General features: G+C 42.7%; 1 protein-coding gene across 1 annotated transcript in view; it reads left to right on the top strand.

Annotated features, from left to right (window-relative positions):
* Nucleotides 1-19,802, top strand: part of LOC139748811 (pseudouridylate synthase 7 homolog) — a 558,239-nt gene that overhangs the window by 40,639 nt on the left and 497,798 nt on the right. The window contains exon 2 of the mRNA XM_071662245.1: nucleotides 14,140-14,319. The gene's annotated coding sequence lies outside the window, so the exon portion shown is untranslated. The remainder of the gene's footprint in view (nucleotides 1-14,139; nucleotides 14,320-19,802) is intronic.

The raw sequence follows: 19,802 nt of genomic DNA, 5'->3' as shown, positions 1-19,802 counted from the left end.
TGGATTGAATCAAGGCATGTGAAGCGTCTGGGGTAAACCATGGAAAGCTGTGTAGGTATGTATATTTGCGTGTGTGGACGTATGTATATACATGTGTATGGGGGGGGTTGGGCCATTTCTTTCGTCTGTTTCCTTGCGCTACCTCGCAAACGCGGGAGACAGCGACAAAGTATAATAAATAAAAATAAATAATATATAGATAGAGTTGTGCAGAGGAGGGTTGGTGAGCTGGAAATGAGATGTTTGAGAACAATATGTGGTGTGAGGTGGTATGATCGAGTAAGTAATGAAAGGGTAAGAGAGATGTGTGGTAATAAAAAGAGTGTGGTTGAGAGAGGAGAAGAGGGTGTTTTGAAATGGTTTGGTCACATGGAGAGAATGAGTGAGGAAAGATTGATAAAGAGGATATATGTGTCAGAGGACGATGGAACAAGGAGAAGTGGGAAACCGAATTGGAGGTGGAAAGATGGAGTGAAAAAGATTTTGATTGATTGGGGCTGGAACATGCAGGAGGGTGAAAGGCAGATTTTGATTGATTGGGGCTGGAACATGCAGGAGGGTGAAAGGCATGCTAGGAATAGAATGAATTGGAATGATATGGTATACCGGGGTTGCTGTGCTGTCAATGGATTGAAGCAGGGCATATGAAGCGTCTTGGGTAGAACATGGAAAGTTCTATGTGGCCTGGATGTGGAAAGGGAACTGTGGTTTCGGTGCATTATACATGACAGCTAGAGACAGTGTGAACGAATGTGGTCTTTGTTGTCTTTTCCTAGCGCTAACTCATGCATATGCTGGTGGAGGGGGTTTTTATTTCATGTATGGCGGGGTGGTGACATGAATGAATAAGGGCAGACAGTATGAATTATGTACATGTGTATATATGTATATGTCTGTGTGTGTATATATATATGTATATGTTGAGATGTATAGGTATGTATATGTGCATGTGTGGACGTGTATGTATATACATGTGTATGTGGGTGGGTTGGGCCATTCTTCCATCTGTTTCCTTGCGCTACTCGCTAACGCAGGAGACAGCGACAAAGTATAATACTTCCTAAGTATTCCCTGCGTGTCGTAGAAGGTGACTAAAAGGGGAGGGAGCAGGTGGCTGGAAATCCTCCCCTCTCTCTTTTTTTTTTTAATTTTCCAAAAGAAGGAACTGAGAAGCAGGCCAGGTGAGGATATTCCCTCAAAGGCCCAGTCCTCTGTTCTTAACGCTACCTCGCTAACGCAGGAAATGGCGAATAATGTGAAAGAAAACATATATATATACGTATATATTCCAATAGAGGAACAAAGAAGGGAGCCAAGTGAGGATTTTCCCTTAAAGGCTAAGTCCTCTGTTCTTGACACTACCTCGCTAATGTAGGAAATGGCGATTAGTATAAAATATATATCTATCTATCTATCTATATTTATTTGCTTTGTCGCTGTCTCCTGCGTTAGCGAGGTGGCGTAAGGAAATAGATGAAAGAATGGCCCAACCCGCCCACATACACATGTATATACATACACGTCCACACACGCAAATATACATACCTATACATCTCAATGTACATATATATATACACACACAGACATATACATATATACACATGTACATAATTCATACTGTCTGCCTTTATTTGTTCCCATCGCCACCTCGCCACACATGGAATACCATCCCCCTCCCCCCTCATGTGTGTGAGGTAGTGCTAGGAAAAGACAACAAAGGCCCCATTCGTTCACACTCAGTCTCTAGCTGTCATGCAATAATGCCCGAAACCACAGCTCCCTTTCCACATCCAGGCCCCACAGAACTTTCCATGGTTTACCCCAGATGCTTCACATGCCCTGATTCAATCCACTGACAGCACGTCAACCCTGGTATACCACATCGATGCAATTCACTCTATTCCTTTCCCGCCTTTCACCCTCCTGCATGTTCAGGCCCCAATCACTCAAAATCTTTTTCACTCCATCTTTCCACCTCCAATTTGGTCTCCCACTTCTCCTCGTTCCCTCCACCTCTGACATATATCCTCTTGGTCAATCTTTCCTCACTCATTCTCTCCATGTGCCCAAACCATTTCAAAACACCCTCTTCTGCTCTCTCAACCACTCTTTTTATTTCCACACATCTCTCTTACCCTATTATTACTTACTCGATCAAACCACCTCACACCACACATTGTCCTCAAACATCTCATTTCCAGCACATCCACCCTCCTGCGCACAACTCTATCCATAGCCCATGCCTCAGAACCATACAACATTGTTGGAACCACTATTCCTTCTAACATAGCCATTTTTGCTTTCCGAGATAATGTTCTCGACTTCCACACATTCTTCAAGGCTCCCAGGATTTTCGCTCCCTCCCCCACCCTATGATTCACTTCCGCTTCCATGGTTCCATCCGCTGCCAGATCCACTCCCAGATATCTAAAACACTTTACTTCCTCCAGTTTTTCTCCATTCAAACTTACCTCCCAATTGACTTGACCCTCAACCCTACTGTACCTAATAACCTTGCTCTTATTCACATTTACTCTTAACTTTCTTCTTTCACACACTTTACCAAACTCAGTCACCAGCTTCTGCAGTTTCTCACATGAATCAGGCACCAGCGCTGTATCATCAGCGAACAACAACTGACTCACTTCCCAAGCTCTCTCATCCCAACAGACTTCATACTTGCCCCTCTTTCCAAAACTCTTGCATTCACCTCCCTAACAACCCCATCCATAAACAAATTAAACAACCATGGAGACATCACACACCCCTGCCACAAACCTACATTCACTGAGAACCAATGACTTTCCTCTCTTCCTACACGTACAAATGCCTTACATCCTCAATAAAAACTTTTCTTTTAAACTATTCGCCATTTCCCTCGTTAGCGAGGTAGCGTTAAGAACAGAGGACTGGGCCTTTTTTGGAATATTCTCACCTGGCCCCCACTGTTCCTTCTTTTGGAAAATTAAAAAAAAAAACGAGAGGGGAGGATTTCCAGCCCCCCGCTCCCTCCCCTTTTAGTCGCCTTCTACAACACGCAGGGAATACGTGGGAAGTATTCTTAATGATATATATATATATATATATATATATATATATATATATATATATATATATATATATATATAAAGGTGAGAACAATGGAAGTAAGGGGAGTGGGGGAGGAATGGGATGTATTTAGGGAATCAGTGATGGATTGCGCAAAAGATGCTTGTGGCATGAGAAGAGTGGGAGGTGGGCTGTTTAGAAAGGGTAGTGAGTGGTGGGATGAAGAAGTAAGAGTATTAGTGAAAGAGAAGAGAGAGGCATTTGGACGATTTTTGCAGGGAAAAAATGCAATTGAGTGGGAGAAGTATAAAAGAAAGAGACAGGAGGTCAAGAGAAAGGTGCAAGAGGTGAAAAAAAGGGCAAATGAGAGTTGGGGTGAGAGACTATCAGTAAATTTTAGGGAGAATAAAAAGATGTTCTGGAAGGAGGTAAATAGGGTGCGTAAGACAAGGGAGCAAATGGGAACTTCAGTGAAGGGCGTAAATGGGGAGGTGATAACAAGTAGTGGTGATGTGAGAAGGAGATGGAATGAGTATTTTGAAGGTTTGTTGAATGTGTCTGATGACAGAGTGGCAGATATAGGGTGTTTTGGTCGAGGTGGTGTGCAAAGTGAGAGGGTTAGGGAAAATGATTTGGTAAACAGAGAAGAGGTAGTAAAAGCTTTGCGGAAGATGAAAGCCGGCAAGGCAGCAGGTTTGGATGGTATTGCAGTGGAATTTATTAAAAAAGGGGGTGACTGTATTGTTGACTGGTTGGTAAGGTTATTTAATGTATGTATGACTCATGGTGAGGTGCCTGAGGATTGGCGGAATGCGTGCATAGTGCCATTGTACAAAGGCAAAGGGGATAAGAGTGAGTGCTCAAATTACAGAGGTATAAGTTTGTTGAGTATTCCTGGTAAATTATATGGGAGGGTATTGATTGAGAGGGTGAAGGCATGTACAGAGCATCAGATTGGGGAAGAGCAGTGCGGTTTCAGAAGTGGTAGAGGATGTGTGGATCAGGTGTTTGCTTTGAAGAATGTATGTGAGAAATACTTAGAAAAGCAAATGGATTTGTATGTAGCATTTATGGATCTGGAGAAGGCATATGATAGAGTTGATAGAGATGCTCTGTGGAAGGTATTAAGAATATATGGTGTGGGAGGCAAGTTGTTAGAAGCAGTGAAAAGTTTTTATCGAGGATGTAAGGCATGTGTACGTGTAGGAAGAGAGGAAAGTGATTGGTTCTCAGTGAATGTAGGTTTGCGGCAGGGGTGTGTGATGTCTCCATGGTTGTTTAATTTGTTTATGGATGGGGTTGTTAGGGAGGTAAATGCAAGAGTCCTGGAAAGAGGGGCAAGTATGAAGTCTGTTGGGGATGAGAGAGCCTGGGAAGTGAGTCAGTTGTTGTTCGCTGATGATACAGCGCTGGTGGCTGATTCATGTGAGAAACTGCAGAAGCTGGTGACTGAGTTTGGTAAAGTGTGTGGAAGAAGAAAGTTAAGAGTAAATGTGAATAAGAGCAAGGTTATTAGGTACAGTAGGGTTGAGGGTCAAGTCAATTGGGAGGTAAGTTTGAATGGAGAAAAACTGGAGGAAGTGAAGTGTTTTAGATATCTGGGAGTGGATCTGTCAGCGGATGGAACCATGGAAGCGGAAGTGGATCATAGGGTGGGGGAGGGGGCGAAAATTTTGGGAGCCTTGAAAAATGTGTGGAAGTCGAGAACATTATCTCGGAAAGCAAAAATGGGTATGTTTGAAGGAATAGTGGTTCCAACAATGTTGTATGGTTGCGAGGCGTGGGCTATGGATAGAGTTGTGCGCAGGAGGATGGATGTGCTGGAAATGAGATGTTTGAGGACAATGTGTGGTGTGAGGTGGTTTGATCGAGTAAGTAACGTAAGGGTAAGAGAGATGTGTGGAAATAAAAAGAGCGTGGTTGAGAGAGCAGAAGAGGGTGTTTTGAAATGGTTTGGGCACATGGAGAGAATGAGTGAGGAAAGATTGACCAAGAGGATATATGTGTCGGAGGTGGAGGGAACGAGGAGAAGAGGGAGACCAAATTGGAGGTGGAAAGATGGAGTGAAAAAGATTTTGTGTGATTGGGGCCTGAACATGCAGGAGGGTGTAAGGAGGGCAAGGAATAGAGTGAATTGGAGCGATGTGGTATACAGGGGTTGACGTGCTGTCAGTGGAGTGAATCAAGGCATGTGAGGCGTCTGGGGTGGACCATGGAAAGCTGTGTAGGTATGTATACACGTGTGTGGACGTGTGTATGTACATGTGTATGGGGGGGGGGGGTTGGGCCATTTCTTTCGTCTGTTTCCTTGCGCTACCTCGCAGACGCGGGAGACAGCGACAAAGTATAAAAAAAAAAAAAAAAAAATATATATATATATATATAATATAATATATATATATATATATAATATATATAATATATATATATATATATATATATATATATATATATATATATATATATATTTTCCCTGGGGATAGGGGAGAAAGAATACTTCCCACGTATTCCCTGCGTGTCGTAGAAGGCGACTAAAAGGGAAGGGAGCGGGGGGCTGGAAATCCTCCCCTCTCGTTTTTTTTTTTTTTTTTTTTTTTCCAAAAGAAGGAACAGAGAAGAGGTCCAGGTGAGGATATTCCCTCAAAGTCCCATCCTCTGTTCTTAACGCTACCTCGCTATCGCGGGAAATAGCGAATAGTATAAAAAAAAAATATATATATATATATATATATATATGGTAAACAGAGAATAGGTAGTAAAAGCTTTGCGGAAGATGAAAGCCGGCAAGGCAGCAGGTTTGGATGGTATTGCAGTGGAATTTATTAAAAAAGGGGGTGACTGTATTGTTGACTGGTTGGTAAGGTTATTTAATGTATGTATGACTCATGGTGAGGTGCCTGAGGATTGGCGGAATGCGTGCATAGTGCCATTGTACAAAGGCAAAGGGGATAAGAGTGAGTGCTCAAATTACAGAGGTATAAGTTTGTTGAGTATTCCTGGTAAATTATATGGGAGGATATTGATTGAGAGGGTGAAGGCATGTACAGAGCATCAGATTGGGGAAGAGCAGTGTGGTTTCAGAAGTGGTAGAGGATGTGTGGATCAGGTGTTTGCTTTGAAGAATGTATGTGAGAAATACTTAGAAAAGCAAATGGATTTGTATGTAGCATTTATGGATCTGGAGAAGGCATATGATAGAGTTGATAGAGATGCTCTGTGGAAGGTATTAAGAATATATGGTGTGGGAGGCAAGTTGTTAGAAGCAGTGAAAAGTTTTTATCGAGGATGTAAGGCATGTGTACGTGTAGGAAGAGAGGAAAGTGATTGGTTCTCAGTGAATGTAGGTTTGCGGCAGGGGTGTGTGATGTCTCCATGGTTGTTTAATTTGTTTATGGATGGGGTTGTTAGGGAGGTGAATGCAAGAGTTTTGGAAAGAGGGGCAAGTATGAAGTCTGTTGGGGATGAGAGAGCTTGGGAAGTGAGTCAGTTGTTTTCGATGATGATACAGCGCTGGTGGCTGATTCATGTGAGAAACTGCAGAAGCTGGTGACTGAGTTTGGTAAAGTGTGTGAAAGAAGAAAGTTAAGAGTAAATGTGAATAAGAGCAAGGTTATTAGGTACAGTAGGGTTGAGGGTCAAGTCAACTGGGAGGTGAGTTTGAATGGAGAAAAACTGGAGGAAGTGAAGTGTTTTAGATATCTGGGAGTGGATCTGGGAGCGGATGGAACCATGGAAGCGGAAGTGGATCATAGGGTGGGGGAGGGGGCGAAAATTCTGGGAGCCTTGAAGAATGTGTGGAAGTCGAGAACATTATCACGGAAAGCAAAAATGGGTATGTTTGAAGGAATAGTGGTTCCAACAATGTTGTATGGTTGCGAGGCGTGGGCTATGGATAGAGTTGTGCGCAGGAGGATGGATGTGCTGGAAATGAGATGTTTGAGGACAATGTGTGGTGTGAGGTGGTTTGATCGAGTAAGTAACGTAAGGGTAAGAGAGATGTGTGGAAATAAAAAGAGCGTGGTTGAGAGAGCAGAAGAGGGTGTTTTGAAATGGTTCGGGCACATGGAGAGAATGAGTGAGGAAAGATGGACCAAGAGAATATATGTGTCGGAGGTGGAGGGAACGAGGTCTTAGAAGAGGGAGACCAAATTGGAGGTGGAAAGATGGAGTGAAAGAGATTTTGTGTGATCGGGGCCTGAACATGCAGGAGGGTGAAAGGAGGGCAAGGAATAGAGTGAATTGGAGCGATGTGGTATACCGGGGTTGACCTGCTGTCAGTGGATTGAATCAAGGCATGTGAAGCGTCTGGGGTAAACCATGGAAAGCTGTGTAGGTATGTATATTTGCGTGTGCGGATGTATGTATATACATGTGTATGGGGGTGGGTTGGGCCATTTCTTTCGTCTGTTTCCTTGCGCTACCTCGCAAACGCGGGAGACAGCAACAAAGCAAAAAAAAAAATATATATATATATATATATATATATATATATATATATATATATATATATATATATATATATATATATATATATATATTTATTTTACTTTGTCGCTGTCTCCCGCGTTTGCGAGGTAGCGCAAGGAAACAGACGAAAGAAATGGCACAACCCACCCCCATACACAATGTACGCACACATACGCCCACACACGCAAATATACATACCTATACATCTCAATGTACACATATATATACACACACAGACACATACATATATACCCATGCACACAATTCACACTGTCTGCCCCTATTCATTCCCATCACCACCTCGCCACACATGGAATACCATCCCCCTCCCCCCTCATGTGTGCGAGGTAGCACTAGGAAAAGACAACAAAGGCCCCATTCGTTCATACTCAGTCTCCAGCTGTCACCTAACCTAACCTAACCATGGAAAGTTGTGTGGGGCCTGGATGTGGAAAGGGAGCTGTGGTTTCGGGCATTATTGCATGACAGCTAGAGACTGAGTGTGAATGAATGAGGCCTTTGTTGTCTTTTCCTAGTGCTACCCCGCACAAATGAGGGGGGAGGGGGATGGTATTCCATGTGTGGCGAGGTGGCGATGGGAATGAATAAAGGCAGACAGTGTGAAGTGTGTGCATGGGTATATATGTATGTGTCTGTGTGTGTATATATATGTGTACATTGAGATGTATAGGTATGTATATTTTGCGTGTGTGGACGTGTGTGTATATACATGTGTATGGGGGTGGGTTGGGCCATTTCTTTCGTCTGTTTCCTTGCGCTACCTCGCAAACGTGGGAGACAGCGACAAAGCAAAATAATAATAATAATAAAAAAAATATATATATTATCCCTGGGGATAGGCGAGATAGAATACTTCCCACGCAGCCCTCATGTGTCATAGAAGGCGACTAAAGGGGCTGGAAACCCTCCCCTCCTTGTATTTTAACTTTCTAAAGGGGGAAGCCGAAGGAGTCACGCGGGGAGTGCTCATCCTCCTCGAAGGCTTAGATTGGGGTGTCTAGATTTGTGTGGATGTAACCAAGATGAGAAAAAAGGAGAGATAGGTTGTATGTTAGAGGAAAGGAACCTGGATGTTTTGGCTCTGAGTGAAACGAAGCTCAAGGGTAAAGGGGAAGAGTGATTTGGGAATGTCTTGGGAGTAAAGTCAGGGGTTAGTGAGAGGACAAGAGGAAGGGAAGGAGTAGCACTACTCCTGAAACAGGAGTGGTGAGAGTATGTGATAGAGTGTAAGACAGTAAACTGTAGATTGATATGGGTAAAGCTGAAAGTTGATGGAGAGAGATGGTTGATTATTGGTGCATATGCACCTGGGTATGAGAAGAAAGATCATCAGAGGCAAGTGTTTTGGGAGCAGCCGAGTGAGTGTGTTAGTAGTTTTGATGCACGAGACCGGGTTGTAGTGATGGGTGATTTGAATGCAAAGGTGAGTAATATGGCAGTTGAGGGAATAATTGGTGTACATAGGGTGTTCAGTGTTGTAAATGGAAATGGTGAAGAGCTTGTAGATTTATGTGCTGAAAAAGGAATGGTGATTGGGAATACCTGGTTTAAAAAGAGATATATACATAAGTATACATATGTGAGTAGGAGAGATGGCCAGAGAGCTTAATTGGATTACGTGTTAATTGATAGGCGCGCGAAAGAGAGATTTTTGGATGTTAATGTGCTGAGAGGTGCAACTGGAGGGATGTCTGATCATTATCTTGTGGAGGCGAAGGTGAAGATTTGTAGAGGTTTTCAGAAAAGAAGAGAGAATGTTGGGGGGAAAAGAGTGGTGAGAGTAAGTGAGCTTAGAAAGGAGACTTGTGTGAGGAAGTTCCAGGAGAGACAGACTACAGAATGGAAAAAGGTGAGAACAAGGGAGGTAAGGGGAGTGGGGGAGGATTGGGATGTATTTAAGGAAGCAGTGATGGCTTTCCCAAAAGATGCTTGTGGCATGAGAAGCATGGGAGGTGGGTAGATTAGAAAGGGTAGTGAGTGGTGGGATGAAGAAGTAAGATTATTAGTGAAAGAGAAGAGAGAGGCATTTGGATGATTTTTGCAGGGAAATAATGCAAATGAGTGGGAGATGTATAAAAGAAAGAGGCAGGAAATAAAGAGAAAGGTGCAAGAGGTGAAAAAGAGGGCAATGAGAGTTGAGGTGAGAGAGTATCATTAGATTTTAGGGAGGATAAAAAGATGTTTTGGAAGGAGGTAAATAAAGTGCGTGAGACGAGGGAACAAGTGGGAACTTCAGTGAAGGGGGCTAATGGGGAGGTGATAACAAGTAGTGGTGATGTGAGAAGGAGATGGAGTAAGTATTTTGAAGGTTTGTTGAATGTGTTTGATGATAGAGTGGCAGATATAGGGTGTTTTGGTCGAGGTGGTGTGCAAAGTGAGAGGGTTAGGGAAAATGATTTGGTAAACAGAGAAGAGGTAGTAAAAGCTTTGCGGAAGATGAAATCCGGCAAGGCAGTGGGTTTGGATGGTATTGCAGTGGAATTTGTTAAAAAAGGGGTGACTGTATTGTTGACTGGTTGGTAAGGTTATTTAATGTATGTATGACTCATGGTGAGGTGCCTAAGGATTGGCAGAATGCATGTATAGTGCCATTGTATAAAGGCAAAGGGGATAAAAGTGAGTGCTCAAATTACAGAGGTATAAGTTTGTTGAGTATTCCTGGGAAATTATATGGGAGGGTATTGATTGAGAGGGTGAAGGCATGTACAGAGCATCAGACTGGGGAAGTGTATTGTGGTTTCAGAAGTGGTAGAGGATGTGTGGATCAGGTGTTTGCTTTGAAGAATGTATGTGAGAAATACCTAGAAAAGCAAATGGATTTGTATGTAGCATTTATGGATCTGGAGAAGGCATATGATAGAGTTGAGAGAGATGCTCTGTGGAAGGTATTAAGAATATATGGTGTGGAAGGGAAGTTGTTAGAAGCAGTGAAAAGTTTTTATCGAGAATGTAAGGCATGTGTATGAGTAGGAAGAGAGGAAAGTGATTGGTTCTCAGTGAATGTAGGTTTGCGGCAGGGGTGTGTGATGTCTCCATGGTTGTTTAATTTGTTTATGGATGGTGTTGTTAGGGAGGTGAATGCAAGAGTTTTGGAATGAGGGGCAAGTATGCAGTCTGTTGAGGATGAGGGAGCTTGGGAAGTAAGTCAGTTGGTGTTCGCTGTTGATACAGCACTGGTGGGTGATTCGTGTGAGAAACTGCAGAATTTGGTGACTGAGTTTGGTAAAGTGTGTGAAAGAAGAAAGCTGAGAGTAAATGTGAATATGAGCGAGGTTATTATGTACAGTAGGGTTGAGGGTCAAGTCATTTGGGAGGTAAGTTTGAATGGAGAAAAACTGGAGGAAGTGAAATGTTTTAGATATCTGGTAGTGGATTTGGGAGCGGATGGAACCATGGAAGTGGAAGTGAATCATAGGGTGGGGGAGGGGCCAAATTTCTGGGAGCATTGAAGAATGTGTGGAAGTCGAGAACATTGTCTTGGAAAGCAAAAATGTGTATGTTTGAAGGAATAGTAGTTCCAACAATGTTATATGGTTGCAAGGCATGTGCTATGGATAGAGTTGTGCGGAGGAGGGTGGATGTGCTGGAAATGAGATGTTTGAGGACAGTATGTTGTGTGAGGTGGTTTGATCGAGTAAGTAATAATAGGGTAAGAGAGATATGTGGTGATAAAGAGTGTTGTTGAGAGAGCAGAAGAGGGTGTTTGGAAATGGTTTGATCACATGGAGAGAATGAGTGAGGAAAGATTGACAAAGAGTATATATGTCAGAGGTGGAGGGAACGAGAAGTGGGAGACCAAATAGGAGGTGGAAAGATGAAGTGAAAAAGATTTTGATTGATCTGGGCCTGAACATGCAGGAGAGTGAAAGGCGTGCAAGGAATAGAGTGAATTGGAACGATGTGGTATACCGGGGTCGACGTGCTGTCAATGGATTGAACCAGGGCATGTGAAGCATCTGGGGTAAACCATGGAAAGTTGTGTGGGGCCTGGATGTGGAAAGGGAGTTGTGGTTTTGGTGCATTATTACATGACAGCTAGAGACTGAGTGTGAACGAATGTGCCCTATGTTATCTTATCCTAGCGCTACCTTGCACACATGAGGGGGGGAGGGGGTTGTTATTTCATGTGTGGTGAAGGGAATGAATAAAGGCAGACTATGAATTATGTACATGTGTATACATTTATATGTCTGTGTATATATGTGTACGTTTAGATGTATAGGTATGTATATTTGCGTGTGTGGACGTGTATGTATATACATGTGTTTGTGGGTGGGTTGGGCCATTCTTTCGTCTGTTTCCTTGCACTACCTCACTAACGCGGGAGACCGACAAAGGAAAAAATAATAATATATATATCTTTTCTTTCTTTCATACTATTCGCCATTTCCCACGTCAGCGAGGTAGCGTTAAGAACAGAGGACTGGGCCTCCGAGGAAACATCCTCATCCAGTCCCCTTCTCTGTTCCTTCCTTTTGAAAAAAAAAATATTTATACATATATATATATATATATATATATATATATATATATATATATATATATATATATTATTAAAAAAGGGGGTGACTGTATTGTTGACTGGTTGGTAAGGTTATTTAATGTATGCATGACTCATGGTGAGGTGCCTGAGGATTGGCGGAATGCGTGCATAGTGCCATTGTACAAAGGCAAAGGGGATAAGAGTGAGTGCTCAAATTACAGAGGTATAAGTTTGTTGAGTATTCCTGGTAAATTATATGGGAGGGTATTGATTGAGAGGGTGAAGGCATGTACAGAGCATCAGATTGGGGAAGAGCAGTGTGGTTTCAGAAGTGGTAGAGGATGTGTGGATCAGGTGTTTGCTTTGAAGAATGTATGTGAGAAATACTTAGAAAAGCAAATGGATTTGTATGTAGCATTTATGGATCTGGAGAAGGCATATGATAGAGTTGATAGAGATGCTCTGTGGAAGGTATTAAGAATATATGGTGTGGGAGGAAAGTTGTTAGAAGCAGTGAAAAGTTTTTATCGAGGATGTAAGGCATGTGTACGTGTAGGAAGAGAGGAAAGTGATTGGTTCTCAGTGAATGTAGGTTTGCGGCAGGGGTGTGTGATGTCTCCATGGTTGTTTAATTTGTTTATGGATGGGGTTGTTAGGGAGGTAAATGCAAGGGTTTTGGAAAGAGTGGCAAGTTTGAAGTCTGTTGGGGATGAGAGAGCTTGGGAAGTGAGTCAGTTGTTGTTCGCTGATGATACAGCGCTGGTGGCTGATTCATGTGAGAAACTGCAGAAGCTGGTGACTGAGTTTGGTAAAGTGTGTGGAAGAAGAAAGTTAAGAGTAAATGTGAATAAGAGCAAGGTTATTAGGTACAGTAGGGTTGAGGGTCAAGTCAATTGGGAGGTGAGTTTGAATGGAGAAAAACTGGAGTAAGTGAAGTGTTTTAGATATCTGGGAGTGGATCTGGCAGCGGATGGAACCATGGAAGCGGAAGTGGATCATAGGGTGGGGGAGGGGGCGAAAATTCTGGGGGCCTTGAAGAATGTGTGGAAGTCGAGAACATTATCTCGGAAAGCAAAAATGGGTATGTTTGAAGGAATAGTGGTTCCAACAATGTTGTATGGTTGCGAGGCGTGGGCTATGGATAGAGTTGTGCGCAGGAGGATGGATGTGCTGGAAATGAGATGTTTGAGGACAATGTGTGGTGTGAGGTGGTTTGATCGAGTGAGTAACGTAAGGGTAAGAGAGATGTGTGGAAATAAAAAGAGCGTGGTTGAGAGAGCAGAAGAGGGTGTTTTGAAGTGGTTTGGGCACATGGAGAGAATGAGTGAGGAAAGATTGACCAAGAGGATATATGTGTCGGAGGTGGAGGGAACGAGGAGAAGAGGGAGACCAAATTGGAGGTGGAAAGATGGAGTGAAAAAGATTTTGTGTGATCGGGGCCTGAACATGCAGGAGGGTGAAAGGAGGGCAAGGAACAGAGTGAATTGGAGCGATGTGGTATACCGGGGTTGACTTGCTGTCAGTGGATTGAATCAAGGCATGTGAAGCGTCTGGGGTAAACCATGGAAAGCTGTGTAGGTATGTATATTTGCGTCTGTGGACGTAAATATATACATGTGTATGGGGGGGTTGGGCCATTTCTTTCGTCTGTTTCCTTGTGCTACCTCGCAAACGCGGGAGACCGACAAAGTAAAAAAAAAAAAAATATATATATATATATATATATATGTATATATATATATATATATATATATATATATATATATATATATATATATATATTATATATATATATATATATATATATATATAGCCTCTCATTAGGGTCTCTGCTGCCTGTGCCATCTCAGCAGACATAAAAAAAGCAATTTCCTGATGACATTGGCAGTTTTCGGATATCCTTGTTATACCAAATACCTGTATTCCGTTCATATGATTACAACCGGGAATATACCTTATGTGCGCATTTTGTAACATTAAAGGAAGCAAATGCCACTTCTTACCTTTTCATAATTTCCTTTACAATTGCTAAGTCACCAGTGAATATTTTTCGGTATTATTTGATTTTATGTTACATGTCTCATTCAGATTGTTATTGTATTTTCTTTGTAATCCCACAGTTGAGTGTCACAAGGAAATCTGTTGTCCAGTATATCTGTAAGGATCCAGCCAGGAACATCCATCTGCCAAGATTTCATAAAGTCAGCTGCTATTTAAGTGGGCTGGTTAACTTAAATGCAGTATAGCATATAACAACATAAAGTGTGTGTTGTTTAGTTGTCTTTTTTCAACTCAGGAAGGTAGGTAATGGACAGTTTGGTGTGTTTTTTGTATATGTATTTTTTTTATCATTATTATTCTTTGTCATTGTCTCCCATGTTTGCGAGTTAGTGCAAGGGAACAGGTAAAAGAATGGCCCAGCCCACCCATGTACACATGTATATACATAGACCCCCACACACACAAATATACATACCTCTTCATTTCAACATATACATACTTAAACATACACTGACATTATACATATATACACACATACATATTCATTCATGTTTCGTTCATCCATTTCCCGCCACCCTGACACATGAAATGGCACCCCCCTCCCCCTGCGTGCATGCAAGGTAGCTCTAGGTAAAAACAACAAAGGCCACATTTGTTTACACTCAGTCTCTAGCTGTCATGTGTAATGCATCAACACCACAGCTCCCTTTCCACATCCAGGCCCCCACGAAACTTTCCATGGTTCACCCCAGACGCTTCACATGCCCTGGTTCAATCCATTGACAGCACTTTAACCCCGTTATACCACATCATTCGAATTCACTATTCCTTGCACGCCTTTCACCCTCCTGCATATAGAGGCCCCATTCGCTTAAAATCCTTATCACTCCATCCTTCCACCTCCAATTTGGTCTCCCACATCTCCTCTTTCCCTCCACCTTTGACACATATATCCTCTTTGTCAATCTTTCCTCACTCACTCTCTCCATGTAACCAAACCATTTCAATACACCCTCTTCTGCTCTCTCAACCGCACTTTTTATTACCACACATCTCTCTTACCCTTTCATTACTTTCTCGGTCAAACCACCTCACATCACATATTGGCCTCAAACATCTCATTTCCAACACATCCACCTGCCTTCGCACAACCCTATGTAAAGCCCAACCCTCGCAACCATATAACATGGTTGGAACACTTCCTTCAAATGTACCCATTTTTACCCTCGGAGATGATGTTATCTTCCACACATTCTTCAATGCTCCCAAAACCATCTCCCCCTCCCCACCCTGTGACTCACTTCCACTACCATGGTTCCATCCCCTGCTAAATCCACTCCCAGATATCTAAAACACTTCACTTCCTCCAGTTTTTCTCCATTCAGAATTACCTCCCAACTGACTTGTCCCTTCACCCTACTGAACCTAACAACCGTACTCTTATTCACATTTACTCTCAGCTTTCTTCTTTCACACACTTTACCAAACTCAGTCACTAACTTCTGCAGTTTCTCACCTGGATCTGCCACCAGCACTGTATCATCAGCAAACAACAACTGACTCATTTCCCAAGCCCTCTTGTCCACAACGGACTACATACTTATCCCTCTCTCCAAAACTCTTGCATTCACCTCCCTAACCATGGAGACATCACGCACTTGAGTCAGAAACCCGACATTCACTGAGAACCAATCACTTTCCTCTCTTACTACTCGTAAACATGCCTTACGTCCCTAATAAAAACTTTTCACTGCTTCTAGCAACTTACCTCCCACACCATATACTTAAGCTTAATACCTTCCACAGAGCATCTCTATAAACTCTATCATATGGCTTCTCCAGATCCACAATTGCTACATACAAATCCATTTATTTTTCTAAGTATTTCTCATATACATTCTTCAAAGCAAACACCTGATCCATAGATCCTCTACCACTTCTGAAACCACTCTGCTCTTCCCCAATCTGAAGCTCTGTACATGTCTTCACCCTCTTAATCAGTACCCTCCCATATAATTTCCCAGGGATACTCAACAAATTTATACCTTTGTAATTTGAACACTTGCCTTTATCCCTTTTGGCTTTGTACAATAGGACTATGCATGCAATCTGCCAATCCTCGAGCATTTCACCATGAACGATACATCCATTGAATATCCTCACCAACCAATCAACAACACAGTCACCCCCTTTTTTTTTTAATAAATTCCACTATATTACCAGCCAAACCTGCCGCCTTTCCGGCTTCCATATTCCGCAAAACTATTGCTACCTATTCTCTCTTTCCCAAACTGTTCTCCATGACCCTCTCACTTCGCACACCAGCTCGACCAAAACACCCTATATCTGCCACTTTATCATCAAACATTCAACAAACCTTCAAAATATTCACTCCATCTTCTAACTTCACTGCTACTTGTTATTACTTCCCCATTTGTTATTTTGTCTTACTCTATATTTACCTCCTTCCCCCAAATTTTTTTTTTTTTTTTTTCATAGTATTCACCATTTCCTGCGTTAGCGAGGTAGCATTAAGAACAGACAACTGAGCCTTTGAGGGACTATCCTCACTTGGCCCCCTTCTCTGCTCCTTCTTTTGTAAAATTAAAAATGAGAGGGGAGGATTTCCAGCCCCCTCCCCCCCTTTCCCTTTTAGTCGCGTTCTACGACACTCAGGGAATACGTAGGAAGTATTCTTTCTCCCCTATCACCAGGGATAAACATCTTTTTATTTTCCCTTAAATTTAACGATACACTCTCACCCCAACTCTCATTTGTCCTCTTTTTCTCCTCTTGCACCTTTCCCTTGACTTCCTGCCTCTTTCTTTTATAAATCACCTTGTCATTTGCACTAATCTCTGTAAAAATCATCCAAATGCCTCTCTCTTCTCTTTCACTGACAATCTTACTTCTTCATCCCACCACTCACTACCTTTCTAATCTGCCCACCTCCCACCTTTCTTATGCCACAGTCTTCTTCTGCGCAAGCCATCACTGCTTCCCTAAATACATCCCATTCCTCCCCCACTCCCCTTACGTCATTTTCTCTCACCTTTTTCCATTCTGCACTCAATCTCTCCTGGTACTTCCTCACACAAGTCTCCTTCCCAAGCTCACTTATGCTCACCACTCTCTTCACCCCAACATTCTCTCTTCTTTTCTCAAAACCTCTACAAATCTCCACCTTTGCCTCCACAAGATAATGATCAGACATCCCTCCAGTTGCCCCTCTCAGCACATTAACATCCAAAAGTCTCACTTTCACGCACCTATCAATTAACATGTAATCCAATAATGCTTTCTGGCCATCTCTCTTCTTACATATGTATACTTATGTATATCTCTTTTTAAATCAGGTATTCCCAATCACCATTCCTTTTTCAGCACACAAATCTACAAACTCTTCACCATTTCCATTTACAACACTGAACACCTCATGTACACCAAGTATATCCTTAACTGCAACATTACTTACCTTTGCATTGAAATCACCCATCACTATAACCCTGTGTCATGCATCAAAGCTGCATAGGCAACAACAATCATCCATCATTCCATCCTTTTTCAGTTTTACCCATATCAATCTACAGTTTGCTTTTTGACATCTATCACATACTCCCACCACTCCTGTTTCAGGTGTAGTGCTACTCCTTCCCTTGCTCTTGTCCTCTCACCAACCCCTGGCTTTACTCCCAAGACATTCCCAAACCACTCTTCCCCTTTACCCTAAAGCTTCATTTCACTCAGAGTCAAAACATTCAGGTTCCTTTCCTTAAACATACTACCTATCTCTCCTTTTTTCTCATCTTGATTACATCCACACACATTTAAACACCCCAGTCTGAGCCTTCGAGGAGCATGAGCACTTCCCACATGACTCCTTCTGTTTCCCCTTTTTTATTTATTTTTATTTTTATTTTGCTTTGTCGCTGTCTCCCGCGTTTGCGAGGTAGCGCAAGGAAACAGACAAAGGAAATGGCCCAACCCACCCCCATACACATGTATATACTTACAGGTCCACACACGCAAATATTCATACCCATACATCTCAATGTACACATATGTATACACACACAGACACATACATATATACACATGCACACAATTCACTCTGTCTGCCTTTATTCATTCCCATCACCACCTCGCCACACATGGAATAACATCCCCCTACCCCTCATGTGTGTGAGGTAGCGCTAGGAAAAGACAACAAAGGCCCCATTCGTTCACACTCAGTCTCTAGCTGTCATGAAAATAATGCCCGAAACCACAGCTCCCTTTCCACATCCAGGCCCCACAGAACTTTCCATGGTTTACCCCAGACGCTTCACATGCCCTGATTCAATCCATTGACAGCACGTCGACCCCGGTATACCACATCAATCCAATTCACTCTATTCCTTGCCCGCCTTTCACCCTCCTGCATGTTCAGGCCCCGATCACTCAAAATCATTTTCACTCCATCTTTCTACCTCCAATTTGGTCTCCCACTTCTCCTCGTTCCCTCCACCTCCGACACATATATCCTCTTGGTCAATCTTTCCTCACTCATTCTCTCCATGTGCCCAAACCATTTCAAAAGACCCTCTTCTGCTCTCTCAACCACACTCTTTTTATTTCCACACATCTCTCTTACCCTATTATTACTTGCTCGATCAAACCACCTCACACCACACATTGTCCTCAAACATCTCATTTCCAGCACATCCACCTTCCTGCGCACAACTCTATCCATAGCTCACGCCTCGCAACCATACAACATTGTTGGAACCACTATTCCTTCAAACATACCCATTTTTGCTTTCTGAGATAATGTTCTTGACTTCCACACATTCTTCAAGGCTCCCAGGATTTTTGCCCCCTCCCCCACCCTATGATTCACTTCCGCTTCCATGGTTCCATCCGCTGCCAAATCCACTCCCAGATATCTAAAAACCTTTACTTCCTCCAGTTTTTCTCTATTCAAACTTACCTCCCAATTGACTTGACCCTAACCCTACTGTACCTAATATCCTTGCTCTTATTCACATTTACTCTTAACTTTCTTCTTTCACATACTTTACCAAACTCAGTCACCAGCTTCTGCAGTTTCTCACATGAATCAGCCACCAGCGCTGTATCATCAGTGAACAACAACTGACTCACTTCGCAAGCTCTCTCATCCACAATAGACCTCATACTTGCCCCTCTTTCCAAAACTCTTGCATTCACCTCCCTAACAACCCCATCCATAAAATACAAGGAGGGGAGAGTTCCTAGCCCCACTCTCCCGTTCCCTTTAGTTGCCCTCTACAACACGTGGGGAATGCGTGAGGAAATGCGCTAGGAAAAGACAACAAAGACCACATTTGTTCACACTCAGTCTCTAGCTGTCATGTGTAATGCACCGAAAGCATAGTTCCCTTTCCACATCAAGGCCCCACAAAACTTTCCATGGTTTACTCCAGACGCTTCACATGCCCTGGTTCAATCCATTGACATCACATCAACCTTGGTACACCACATCGTTCCAATTCACTCTATTCCTTGCAAGCCCTTCACCCTCCTGTATGTTAAGGCCCTGATTGCTCAAAATCATTTTCATTCCATCCTTCCACCTCCAATTTGGTTTCCCACTTCTCCTTATTCCCTTCACCTCTGACACATGTATCCTCTTTGTTAATCTTTCCTCATTCATTCTCTCCATGTGGCCAAACCCTCTCAATACACCCTCTTCTGCTCTCTCAACCACACACTTTTTAAAACCACACATCTCTTACCGTTTCATTATTTACTCGGTCAAACC

Source organism: Panulirus ornatus, chromosome 1 (assembly GCF_036320965.1).
Source record: "Panulirus ornatus isolate Po-2019 chromosome 1, ASM3632096v1, whole genome shotgun sequence".
In the NCBI taxonomy this organism is placed as follows: Eukaryota; Metazoa; Arthropoda; class Malacostraca; order Decapoda; family Palinuridae; genus Panulirus; species Panulirus ornatus.
Note: the sequence above shows the minus strand (reverse complement) of the source record. Positions and strands in the feature narration are given on the sequence as shown.